This window comes from Megascapheus bottae, chromosome 13 (assembly GCF_031878675.1).
Source record: "Megascapheus bottae isolate mThoBot1 chromosome 13, mThoBot2.hap1, whole genome shotgun sequence".
Lineage (NCBI taxonomy): Eukaryota > Metazoa > Chordata > Mammalia > Rodentia > Geomyidae > Megascapheus > Megascapheus bottae.
This window is the reverse complement of record NC_143521.1, coordinates 46,062,439-46,076,623: the sequence shown is the minus strand read 5'-3', so window position 1 is coordinate 46,076,623 and position 14,185 is coordinate 46,062,439. Positions and strand designations below refer to the sequence as shown.

General features: G+C 39.9%; 1 protein-coding gene across 1 annotated transcript in view; it reads left to right on the top strand.

Annotated features, from left to right (window-relative positions):
- Rbpj (recombination signal binding protein for immunoglobulin kappa J region) overlaps positions 1-14,185 on the top strand; it is a 189,848-nt gene that overhangs the window by 59,608 nt on the left and 116,055 nt on the right. The window lies entirely within an intron of this gene.

The window sequence follows — 14,185 nt, the reverse complement described above, 5'->3', positions numbered from 1 at the left end:
TCAGTACACATTGACTCGTGTGTGTGTGTGTGTGTGTGTGTGTGTGTGTGTGTGTGTGTGTGTGTATGCCAGTCCCAGAACTTGAAATCAAGGCTGTCACTAAAACCACACCTTCTGGATTTTTGGTGGTTAACTGAAGATAAGAGTAAGAGTCTCACTGACTTTTCTGGCTGGGCTAGTTCAAACTGAGCCTCTAATATCAAATTATCCACAAAAAAGCTAAAAGTAGAGCTGTAGGCTCAAGTGGTAGAACTCTACCTTTGAGCAAAAAAAGCTAAGGGAGTTCAAGCCCAAGTACTGACATCAAATAAGTCAATAAATACAAGATGATGGGATAATTATTTAGTAGCACAGAAAAAGAATGTTATGAAATACTCTAGTTATAATAGTAGCAGAGGATGACTTCACTTTTGACACAAATTTTTTTGAAAGTATACACATGCATACAAAACCAGACCTGGGGCTTGAATTTAGGGCCTGTGCACTGTCCTTGGACACTTTTTGCTCAAGGCTAGCACTCTGCCAGTTGAGTCACAAAGCCATTTCTAGCTTTTTCTGTGTATGTGGTACAGAGGAATTGAACCCAGGGCTTTGTGCATGCCAGGCAAGCATTCTATCACTAGGCCCCACTCCCCGCCCTAAAATCCTAGAATATTATATACCAAAATACCAACATTATTACTTCTGTTCACTGATTCCATTCTTTTTGCCTTTGCTTCTGTGTAGTTTTGTTGTTGTTGTTGTTGTTTGGTTGGTTTTGTGTGTGTTTTTTGTTGTTGTTGTTGTTTGTTTTCTTTTGTTTTTTGCCTGTCCTTGGGCTTGAACTCTGCCTAGGCACTGTCCCTGATCCTGTCAGTGCTCAAGTTTAGAGTTCTACCACTTGAGCTATGGCACCATATCCTGCTTTTTCTGATTAATTTATTGGAGATAAGCGTCTCACAAATTTTCCTGTGCAGGCTGGCTTTGAACCACAATCCTAGATCTCAGCCAACTAGGATTACAGGTGTGAGCCACTGGCTCCCAGCGTTTGTGTAGGTTTTGAAATATAATTAAGACTAACATTCAGGCATTACTGAAGTGAATTATTAAGTGCTGGTATTTTCCACTCCAAGAATACCAATGTAATAGTTTTGAGTTTATTACCAACCATGTACAGCAATCTCTTCTATCTGATTCCAGAACATGTTTACTGAAAAGGAAAATTTTTCTTTCTCTCCTAAGAAACTCTATATCCATCAGTAGTCATTACCAATTTTTCTTCTCTCCAGCCCTGGCACTCAATAGAATACTTTCTGTCTCTTACAATTTAACTTTTCTGAACATGTCATAAAAATAGAATCATATAATACATGGCATATGTGTGTGAGTGTATGTGGCTTCTTTCATTTAATGTAATATTTTCAAGGGCCATTTATGTTATAAGATACATCAGTTCTTCATTCCTCTTTATAGTCAAATAATATTCCATAGTGTCATAAACAGTTAATTCTTACTGGTGATAGTTATGGTCTAGAGTCATGGCCAACACTGAATTAGCAGCTACCAAATGAGAATAGTTAGTTTCTTGAAAGCCTGCAGCCACATATTTATCATCCACTTGATACATAACCTTGGTTTACATGCATTTCTTTTTCTCCCCGCAATCCTGGGGCTTGAACTCAGGGCCTGAACACTGTCCTTGGGCTTTCCTCAAGACTAAAGCTCTACTGCTTGAGCCACAGCCTCACTTCCAGGTTTTTCAATGTATGTGGTACCCAAAGAAATTACTGTTTTGTTTTGTTTTTCCAGTCCTGGGGCTTGAACTCAGGTCCTGAGCACTGACTGTCCTTGGGCTTTTGCAGGAATAGAGCTCTACTACTTGAGCCACAGCACCACTTCTAGCTTGTTTCTTTATATGTGGCACTGAGGAATCTAACCCAGGTCTTCATGCTTGCTAGGAGAGCACTGTACCACTAGGCTTACGTGCATTTCTATTTAGATATCTCACTTAATATTTTTGTTGATCCTTTATCACTGAACAACAAGAGTAAAAATCATAACTGAAGAAAATGTTTCTTCCTTGCTTTTTATATTTTTAATTATTTTGTTGTTGTTATTGGCACCAGAGTAAGTTCGCCTTATTATTATTATTATGCTGTTGTTGTTGTAATTGTCAGTCATGGGGCTTAAATTCAAGGCCTGGGCACTGTTCTTGAGCTCATCTGCTCAAGGATAGCACTCTATCGCTTTGGAGATAAAAGCTCATGGACTTTCCTGACCAGGCTGGCTTTGAACCACAATCCTCAGATCTCAGCCTCCTATGCAGTTAGGATAACAGGATAAGCCACTAACACCCAGCTAAACCTTTACTTTTTTGTTGTTGTTGTGGGGCTTGAACTCTGTGCCTGGGCTCTGTCCCTGAGCTCTTCAACTCAAGGTTAGCACTCTACCAGTTGAGCCACAGCACCATTTCCAGTTTTCTGGTGATTAATTGGAGATTTGGTGATAAACAACTCACTGATTTTGTGTTCAGGCTGGCTTTGAACTGTGATTCTCAGTCTCAGCTTCTTGAGTAGGCGAGGACTAAAAAGTACGAGCCACTGGCATCCGGCTCAGACCTTTACTATTCTTAATTCAACATTCTATTGATAATTTTTGAATTTTTGTATTTTTCATATATTCTTCATTATTTTGTCTTTAGCAGGTTTTATACTTGATTCAATAACATTTTTATATAGTGTGGGGATTCTGTTTTCATATTTTTCCAGCCCCCAAATTGGGTATTTCTCTATTTACTCAGGACATGCTTTCTTTCCTATGATAAAATAATGCTTTCTTCAGATGGACTCTAAATTTAGTCTCTGTTGCATTTATTTATGATACTATTTTTTTTTTTTTTGCCAGTTCTGGGCTTGAGCTCTGGGCCTGAGTACTGACCTTGGATTTTCTCAAGGCAAGAGCTCTGAGCACCACTTCTGGCTTTTTTCTATGTGGTGGTACGAGGAATTGAACCTGGGTCTTTATACATGCTAGGCAAGCACTCTACCACTAGGCCAAACTCCCGGCCCTTAAGATACTATTTAAATCATTTATTTTGTAATTGCTATGTGATTTCTAATACCATTACATTTTATTGTTTAAAAATTTAGCTTATCTCCATAACTCTCCAATTTCTGTCACTGATTTTAGTTACTAATGTTGTTGTTTTGCCAGTCCTGGGATTTGAACTCAGTGCCTGGGTACTGTCCGAAGCTTAGAGCTTGCACTCTACCACTTGAGCCACAGTGCCACTTCTATCTGACCTTTTCTGTTTCTGTGGTGTTGAGGAATCAAATCCAGGGCTTCATGTATGCTAGGCAAGCACTCTACCACTAAGCCACAGTTCCGGCCCTGGATTTAGTATTTTTAATTGAATCACTTGAAATGTCTATACTCAAATAATAATAGCATTTTAATTTTTCTTTTTCAGTATTTGAAATTCTCATTTATTTTTCTTATCTTATCGCATAGTTAACATTCCAGAAATTGACAAGTAACACTGGTGATATTTACTTGTCTATTACTAAAATGAGGAGTATTTGCTCTTGAAAATTTTAGACCTATACAAATATTAATTTATAACAGGAAAGATAAACTCTTCAGGATGTAACAGTAACCATTTAGGAGGCATCACAGTAAATAAAGCAGAGTAAGTTTGAGTCCTCATGAGCTACAAATAGAGATTTAAGGACATTTTTGTTCCTTAAAGGAAATAATGCAAGAAGAGGGTCAGGAAGAATCCAGTGTATCCAAAATGGCGAAATATGAGTTCAAAGATTAGGAGCAGCTGGAAAGAACAGGAGACCAGGGATCAGAAAGCAGAATTTTCTTGGTCAAAAGCCAAAAATGCCATCTGGGAGGTAACTACTATGTCAAAACAGTTTTATACAGAAGCCAAAGAGGGAATATGAAGCGCTGATAGGAAAGAAACTTGAGGACTAATAGAAAGTCTTGCCAAACAACATCTAGAGAGCTTTTCAAACCTTCAAACTGTGAGCTGCCATCTTCTTAGCAGGGAAATGGAGACCTTTACCTAACACAATGCTTTGCATGCAGTTGGTATTCGATAAATGTTTTCTAAAGAAGAAAGCAGAGCAACAGCATCCCAAGAGCCAAAGATAACTTTAAAAAGTCTTTTTAATAGGCATTTTATTGAACTGTAATATATATACAGAAAATTATATAAATCATAAATTCAATAAATTATTACCACTGAATAATACCACTTTTACCAGTAACTGTCCCCGAAAGACACACACACACACACACACACACACACACACAGAATAATAGATTAGTTTTAGCTACTTTTATTTTATTCATCATGAAATTTGAACTCAGGGCCTGAGCACTATCCCTGAGCTTTTTTGCTCAAGGCTAGTGCTCTCCTACTTAAGCCACAGTTTAGTTCCTATTTTTTCTGAATTATTTATTGGAAATAAGAATTCCACATACTTTCCTGCCCAGGCTGGCTTTGAACTGCAATCCTCAGATCTTAGCCTCCTGAGTAGCTAGGATTACAGTCATGAATCACCAGTGTTAGACAGTTTTAACTACTTTCAAGCCTTGTACAGATAAATAATATAATACTAAATAGAAGGATACACTTTTTTGTGTATCTAACTTGTTTTGCTTCAGCATTGTATTGAACAAGTTTTGGGAATTCCTTCATATTGTTTCATATAGCAATGGTTTGTCCTCATTGGAAATAGAATACTATATATGACCATTTATCCATTCTATTGCTGATGAGCATTTAAAGTGCCTCTAGGTTGGAACTACTGTAACTGGTGTTGCTCTAAAAAGCTTCTCATTGGATCAACATAGATGTGGTATATGGATGTGGGCATTTTATCACATGCATATTAAGCGATGGAATTGGTAGATCACAGGTATTTTTGTGTTCTGCCTCAATAGCTATGATTGGTTGCCCAAATAGTTATTCAATGTAGGTTACTATTTACAATGCATAGAGATTCCAGTTCTACTAATAGAACTGGACAACCCTCATGAGTATTTGATATTTTGTTTTTTTGGGGGTTTTTTTGCCAGTCATGGGGCTTGAACTCAGGGCCTGAACACTGTCCTTGTACTTTTCTCAAGGCTGGTACTCTACCATTCGAGCCACAGCATCACTTCCACATTTTTCTATGTATGTGGTACCAAGGAATCAAACCCGGGTCTTCGTGCATGCTAGGCAATCACTCTACCCCAGGCTAAACTCCTGGCCATGTATTTGACATTTTGATAGACACATCATGGTATCACATTAGAGCTCTAAGTATCACTCCCCTGGTGACTAATGAGCTGAAGTGAATTTTGGAGAGGCTATAACATTAAATCATGACCAACTTACCAAGTGTCTACCAACACAAATGTGCCAGAATTAAAATCCCTAGCCTCATTAATGTGAATAACTGCATCATAACACAGTGTCTCCTGTTGGGCGCCCTTAACCACAGCAATTCTTCCTCTTAGAATTTTGGTCCAAATTGGCCATCTGGGCCATACTTCTGGAACCTGTAAGAGAATCCTTCCTTATTCTGGCCTAGCTTTTGATGATTTGCTGGTAACTCTGGCATTCCTTAGCTTGCATATGCATCCCTCCATTCCCCTGCCTGCATGTGCCAGGCTCTCTGTGTTTCTGTCTCCATGTGGCCATCTTTTTCTATAGGCACAAGTTATGTTGGGCTATAGCCTACTCTATTCCAGAACCCACTCATCTTAACCAACTCCATTCACACAGACATCTTTTCAAATATAGTCACATTCTGCATTATAAGATACCTTATTGGAGGAACACAACTCAACCAAAAACACCTCCTTTCATTCTTAACAACTTAGTATCCTAAAGAAAAATTCCTACATATTCACAAATGGATATGTATAATGTATATCCACCCATATAGATACATATTCACGAAAGTATCTGTAACAGATTTCAGAATCTATCCAGCATTCGTTTTGCCATTTTTAACTACTTCAAAATGTACAACTCAGTGGTATTGGTTGCATTCATGACGTGCGGACATCACCACTATTTTTAGGAATTTTCTATCATCTTGAAAAGAAAGCCTGTCCCCATAAGTGATGATTCTCCAATCTCCTGAGTTCCTAGCTCTTAGAACACTCAAGTCAATGTCTGTCTGTAATCCAATAGATCTAGATAATTTCATGTGTCATTCAGCATTTGCCCTTTTGTCTGGCATGTTTCACTTAGCCTAATGCTTTATGGAATTATCCATGCTGTGGCCCATGGACGAACTTTACTCTTCTCCATGCTGATTAATATTGCATTATGTGTATTGACCAGGTTTTGTTTCTCCATCATTGGTCAACTGCCACTTGGACTGTTTCTACCTTCTGATTGTTATAAATACTGCCATGACCATTAGTGTTCAAGTATTTGTTTAAGTTCCTGATTTCAATGCTGGCATGTTGCTTTTGTCCCTTAATAAACTGTGCCATCATTTCAAGTCAGTATAGATTGTTACCTTATTAGTTTTGTTTGATTAAGGTATGATGTAAGGATGATGTTTATTTGTGTGTGTGTGTGTGTGTGTGTGTGATAGTTCTGGACTTGAACTCAAAGCTTCATACTCTCCCTTAGCTCTTTCTCCCTTAGCTTTTTCACTTAAGGCTGGTGTTTCTACTACTTGAGCCACACTTCCACTTTTGCCTTTTTTTGCTGGTTAATTGGAGATTTTAAAAAGTCTCTTGGATTCATCTTCCTAGGCTGGCTTCAAACCTCAATTCTCAGATCTCAGCTTCCCAAGTACCTAGACTTACGAATTGGTCATACATTTTAAAGTTACGTTCTTTGAAGATTGACTTAAAACAATAAAGATATATTTACCCATTATGAAAGAGTCCCATATATTGCTCAAGAATGGGAAACACAAAATCACTGCAGAATTTTTAGACAGGGGCATGGCGATGGGGAAATATCAGTAAGAACAGTCCAAGTGGCCTTTGGCTGGAAAACATCAAGATTTGGACTTGAACTCAAATTCATGTGTGAATGTGTCTCCACTCTGAAGTCAGAGAATGAATGATTCATAAAAATGGACACATCCAAAAGGCTGAGCCTAGAAACTGTGCTCAAGCTGCTTCCCAAGTTAGTTCAACTAAAAATGAACCAAATCTCAGTGGCATTTTTCCCTCGAGACTGTCAATGATACCAAACTTGTGTGTTGGCTGTGAGGATTACAGTTGACATATTTAAAGCATCTGGGACATCTTAGGGATATTCAGTGACAGTCACTGATGTTACAGGGACATTTGAGCTGGACGTTCTTGGCATGTTCTGTGAGTTTTATGTCATACTTAATCCTCTTCTACATCTGGGAAAATATTCCAAGCTGAGTAACTCAGTATTGGATACATAATCACAGCCATTTTTTCTATTATTATAGGATGCAGAAATACAAACAAAGCAAAATTACAACTATCTGATTAGGATCTAACTCTGAATTTTTATCAACTAGTTCTGCTTTACCAAAAAACAACAACAACAACAACAACAAAAACAACAAAAAGCCTTACAGCAGCTATTTCAACCTTCAACATTGATTAAAACCTTCCAGTTCACTTTGACAGGATGTATTTTTGTTGCTGTATCTGTCTCCCCATCCCTGTTTATGATTAAAAAATCATTGAAATGTGAACGCCTGCATTGATGTAAACATGGTAACTATAGATGAGCTAAATCCACATTGACTTCAGATCATAAATGGAAAGCGTATCCTTGCATGTTATGGAAACTATGGAATCTGCCTGTGTTCTGGTGATTACTTTTATATTCAAATTGGAGTGTGATGAGGGTGGAGACTCCAATCCCTCAGAATTTACAAATGATAATCACAATTTAAACAGATACATGGCCTGAGACAGCAACGCCACTAATGATAATCATGTTTAAAGGCTTGGCAATTTTGTTTTATTTATGAGTTCCTTCTTGCCTCACATTAGTAAGAAGAGAATGGAACCGCAAGGTTGGAGACATCCAGTTGTGCCCTGTATGAGTATGGAAATCTGTCCACTTCTCCCCAGGTCTCTAGCCTTGTGCCTGGTCAACATTGCTGTGTGGCTCCAAAGTACTTTAGCATCCTAGACAGTCTTCCTGCTTGTTCTGTAGCAATGTTGTGGTTGGTTTTTTGTTTTGTTTTGTTTTTTGAGGTGAGTTGGTTTGGTTTGGTTTGGTTTGGGGGGCTTTTTCTGGGGCTTGAACTCAGGGCCGGGCCTCTGGCCCTGAATTTTTGTGCTAAGACTGGTACTCTACCACTTGAATCATAGCTCCACTTCTAGCCTTTTGTTGGTTAATTGGAAAGAAGAGTCTTACTCTCCTACCTGGGCTGGCTTCCAACTATGATCCTCGGATCTCACCCTCCTGAGTAGCAAGGATTATAGGTGTGAGCCACTAATCTCCAGCATGCTTTATCACTTTCTCATCCATTCTTCAATTGGGTAACACTCTACAGTGGCCTCCACCATGTGAAGTTCACTCTCAACTATCCTGTGGTGACTCTACCTCATCTAGGCCTCGTCTTCTTTTCCCACTTCCAGATCTACCACTGTATCTCATACCTGGGGCTGCAGCCTCAGGGCCTGCTGTCTTCAAATACTCCATTACTTCTTTAGGAGCCCAGTGGTCACCCTGGCTTCTACCTCAAAGGCTCTGTTTCACAATCTGCATGATTGTTCCCTCTCCTGGTGACTTCCTTCCCCATAGACTCAGTGATAGGCCACCCTCCATCCAACACTGTAACAATGATTCCTCCTCCTCTTCTTCTTCTTCTTCTTCTTCTTCTTCTTCTTCTTCTTCTTCTTCTTCTTCTTCTTCTTCTTCTTCTCCTTCTTCTTCTTCTTCTTCTTCTTCTTCCTCCTCCTCCTCCTCCTTCTCCTCTTCCTCCTCCTCCTCCTCTTCCTTTTCCTCTTCTGTGTGTGTACGTGTGTGGGGGGTGTGTATGTGTGTGTGTGTGTGTGTGCATACATGTGTGTGTATCTATGCTGGTCCTGGGACTTTAAATCAGGATCCAGATGCTGATCCTGAGTTTTTTTTTTTTTTTTTTTTGCTCATGGCTTTTTTTTTTTTTTAATTAATGCTCGTGGCTTTTTTTTTTTTTAATTAATGCTCGTGGCTTTTTTTTTTTAATTAATGCTCATGGATTTTTTTTGAGCCACAGTTCCACTTCTAGCTGTTTGATGATTAATTTGACATAAGAGACTCATGGACTTTCCTGCCCAGGCTGGTTTCAAACTGTGATTTTCAGATCTCAGTCTCCTGAGTAGATAGGATTACAGGTGTGCACCACTGGCACCTAGCTTGTTTTATTTTCTTTAACTCACTCAATAGCCTGATTTTATCTTTGTCATGTATTTTGATAACTAGTTCACCCTATAGAGTTCTCAACTAAAATGTAAGCTGCAAAAGAATCTTTTCACCCAGTACCTTTGTGACTCTTGCTCAATAATGTGGCCTCTATGAATGAATGTTTAACTGGCTTCAGAAACCACCTATGTTGAGCCAAGCACTGGTGTCTCACACCTGTAATCCTAACTATTCAGGAGGCTGAGATTTGAGGATCAAATTTCAAAGCCAGCTTGAGCAGGGAAGTCTATGAGACTCTTTTTTTGGGGGGGGAGGCGGGGGTTAGTCCTAGGGCTTGAGCACAGGGCCTGAGCACTGTCCTTGGGCTTTCTCAAGGATAGAGCTCTACCACTTGAGCCACAGCACTTACTTCCAGCTTTTTCTATGTATTTGGTAGCAAGGAATCGAACCCCAGTCTTGGTGCATGCTAGGCAAGCACTCTACCAGTAGGCCAAACTCCTGGCCCACTATGAGACTCTTATCTCTAGTTAATCAGCAAAAATCTGGAAGTGGAGGTATAGCACAAGTGGTAGAGTGCCAGCCTTCAGTGAAAAAGCTGAGACAATGCCTTGGCTCCAAGTTCAAATCTGAATACTGGCAAAACATAAAAAGTTATTGCCAGGCACCACTGATTCACCCCTGTAATCCTAGCTACTCATGATGCTGAGATCTGAGGATTGCATTTCAAATCCAGCTGGGGCAGGAAAGTCCATAAGACTCTAATCACCAAAAGCCAGAAGTGGCATTGTGGCTCAAAGTGGTACAGTGCAAATCTTGAGCAAAAAGAGCTCAGGAACAGTGCCCAGGCCCCAATTTCAAGCCCCATGACCGACAAAAATAAAAAATAAATAAAATGCTATCACTGATGTTCTAGTCTCCCTAACCTCTAGCCCAAGAACCTCTTTGGGCCTCAGTTTCCTTTATGAGTAACTAGGAAGTTGAATCAGAAGATCTTTAGCAATCTTTCTGATTTTATGTTTTACAGGATTCACACTTAAGTATTCTCTCTCTCTCTCTCTCTCTCTCTCTCTCTCTCTCTCTCTCTCTCTCTCTCTCTCTCTTCTCTCTTTCTCTCTCTCTCTCCCCCAGCCCCTGCATCCCTAGCCTCCTACCACTGATTTATAGCTCTAAATCACTTGGAGATTCTTTATGCATAAACATGGAGCTCCAAGGATGTAGCATGGTCTCTGGACACTAGATTGTCATCACAACCACATGTTGTAGTGTTTATTTTCCCTTGCCTAGCCAACCCCCTCCAAACCACACCCTCCACTGCCAAGCCACAGTCCAACCCTGCTTTTGGAAATAAAAATGGAATAAAAAGATCTCTGGCTGATGGAAAAAATTTTTTTAAAGCTGCATAGATCCTTATTTAGTACAATCATAACCAACAGGACTGATAAGTACTTGATTTTTAAAAAAGATCTCTTCCTAGGATGGCCCTGAAGATAATAGGAAAAAGTGACATGAAATGTGAGATACAGTAGTTCCCTGATTATTCAGGGTTTTGCTTTCTAGGGTTTCAGTTACCCCTAGTCAACCACAGTCTGAAAATATTAAATGGAAAATTCCCGAAATAAACAATAGACAAGGTTTAAATGAGCCATTGCAAGTAGGATGATGAAATCTTGTAAGCTGTAACTCCATCTTGCCCAGGTCATGAGTCTTCCCTTTGTCCAGTGTGCCCACTGCTGTAACACCTCCCATAAGTAGCATCTCAGCTTTCAAGGGGACTTCTGTGATCTCCAGGTGCTTGTGTTAAGAAACACTTGGCAGAGCGCTAGTTGCTCATGCCTGTAATCTCAGGAGGCTGAGATCTTAGGATCATGGTTCAAAGCCAGCCTGGGCAGATATGTCCTTGAGACTATCTTCATTTAGCTACTAGAAAATTAGAAGTGAAGCTATGACTCAGAGAGGTAGAGCACTTGAGCAAAAGCACTTAGGAATGGTGCCCACATGGTGAGTTCAATTCACACAGACACACATACAACATACAATCACCCAATGAAGTGGTGTCATTATTTCCATATTACAGGTGAAGAAACTGAGCCATATAAAGTTTGAGTCATGTTCAACTTCAAACTCACCCTTAAATCAATATATATATATATATAGATAGATAGATACATACATACATACATACATACATACATACATACATACATATGGAGAGAAAGAGAGACAGAGAGACAGAAAGACAGAGACAGAGATCCATAAGTATATATAGACAGAAAGAAGGAAAGAAAGAAAGATACTACCTTGCTCTGTGTGTGTGTGTGTGTGTGTGTGTGTGTGTGTGTGTGTGTGTGTGTGTGTTGACTACTTACTAGTTACAGCTTTCCTGCCCAACTGTTAGGAGAAATAACAAATGGCTAGTTTGAATTTTCTTCTCCCTACATCATGAATTTTCAGTGTCAGTTAGTATAAAGATGTTTACCAACAGAGGAACCAAAGAAAAGAGAAGTCTGGGCTCAGGGTCCTGAGCTACCTAAGATTTCATTTTGATATTACCAATACTTAAATGTTAGCAAGGTATGGCTGTGAACTGTGAAAATATATTTTCCACATTTGGTAGTTTGATATGAAAATCAATGATACATTACTCTGTGGGTTAAATTCTTTCTGCAAGGAGAGGCAGATCCGCGCTCTTGTTTTCTCAGTGAATGGGGGAAGCAAGGAATCACTGAAACATGTCATGACAGCTTTACGTAGCCAAGCCTTGTGTGATATGTATTGTTGTTCAAGTTGCAGTGGTAGCTCTAGCCTTTTATTCAACAGCAGATTTATTAGTCTAACTGATTATTATTTGGGTTCTCTGCTTGTCTCCTATCTCTCTACTTCCTCTTATTTCTTCTGTCCTTCTCTGTGTATTGCTCTGTCTCTGTCTCTGTATCTGTCCATCTGTCTGTCTCTGTCTCTGTCTCTCTCTCTCTCTGTCACACACACACACACACACACACACACACACACACACACACACACTCCTTCCCTGTGTGTGTCTCTCCTGCCTGTGTCTATTTTCCATCTCTCTTCTTTTCTCTAGGGCATCTATAGGACCTATTTGGTTGTATGGAGAGATCTACTGGTGTACCAAATTGATTGTGCTTCCATTGAACAGACCTCTCACATCCTCAGGGTTCACAAATGGATCCTTCCCCTCCACACCACTGGGGAAGAGATTGCAGAGTCACAAGTGCCAGAGTGGTAGAATCACATAGAGCAAAGCATAATACTCTGTTTAAAAGGGAGCCATTGGCAGAAAGGCTGTAGCTTAGTGGTAGATTGCTGGTCTAGAATGTATAAAGCCATGAGTTCCATACCTAGGGTTGGAGGAAAAGTAAAAAATAATTAAAAGTCACTGATAATTATCCTCTCTCTCTCTCTCTCTCTCTCTCTCTCTCTCTCTCTCTCTCTCTCTCTCTCTCTCTCTCTCTCTCTCTCGTGTGCCAATTCTGGGGCTTGAACTCAGGGCCTGGGCACTGTCTCTGAGTTTCTGTGTTCAAGGATTTTACCACTTGAGTGAGCCACAGCTCCATTTCCAGCTTCTTTTGTTGGATAATTAGAGATAAGAGTCTCTCAGACTTTCCTGCCCAGGCTAGCTTCTAATGGAGATCCTCAGATCTCAGCCTCTTGAGTAGCTATGATTACAGTCTGAGTCCCCAGTGCTCAGCTAATTTTTTGTTTTTGTCAGTCATGAAGATTGAACTCAGAGTGTGGGCAGTATTGCCTGAGCTTTTTTGCTCAAGGCTGGGGCTCTACCACTTTCAGCCTCAGGGCTTCTTCTGGTTTTCTGGTAGTTAGTTGGAGATAAGGGTCTCAAGGATTTTCCTACCTGGGCTGGCTTTGAACTGTAGTCCTCAGATCTTAGTCTCCTGAGCAGCGAGGATTACAGGTATGAGCCACTGGCACCCAGCTCTGGTTAATTTTATTCTTACTGTCAACTTTGGATAGAATTCCATTTTCAGTTGTAGTATCTCAGAATCAGACATTGTAATGTTCTCATGCTTCCCCCAGACTTCCATTCTCTTACTTACTGAATATTGTAATCAGAATTTTTAGTTGACGAATTTTTTGTTGTCAGATTTTTAGTTGACAAAATTCCTAGCTATTCCAATACATTTGATTTCTCAAAATGCCAAACAATGGAAATTTTTTAAAAAATTGCTTTGTTCATGCTGACTCACAAATGACTGGAAATAAACATTAGCTTGCAGTCCAGGTTATTCCTCCTGGAATGCTACTCTCTTACTCCTTTTTACCTCCAGGAATGCTGAGCATTTTGTCAAGTTTTTTTTTTTTCCCCCCACTGATTCTTTCCTGGTTTCTTGAATCTACCCTCACCTTCCTCTCAACTCTCCACTCTCCCTTCCATGCCCTTGCTGTTTCTATATGGCACCTCTTGCTCTGATCACTGTTAAGAAACCTTGCTTTCTTACTTATTTATGCCAAATCACCTGAGGAGAGAAAACATGATCAATATCTTTTTCCTTAATCTAGGTAAAGAGAAGCAGGCACTGGTGGCTCCTGCCTATAATCCTAGCTACTCAACAGGCTGATATCTAAGGATCAAAGGTCAAAGCCAGCCCTGGCAGGAAAGCCCATAGAATGCTTATCTCCAGTTAACTACTAAAAAGGAAGAAGAGGAGGAGGAGGAGGAGGAGCTGTAGACGAAGTGATAGTGCACTAGTCCCTGGTCTTGAGCAAATGAAAGCTCAGGGACAGCACCCAGGCCCTGAGTTCAAGCTCCAGAATTTACACAGAAATAAAAAGGCAAGGGCAACCCAGGGAGAAAGGAAG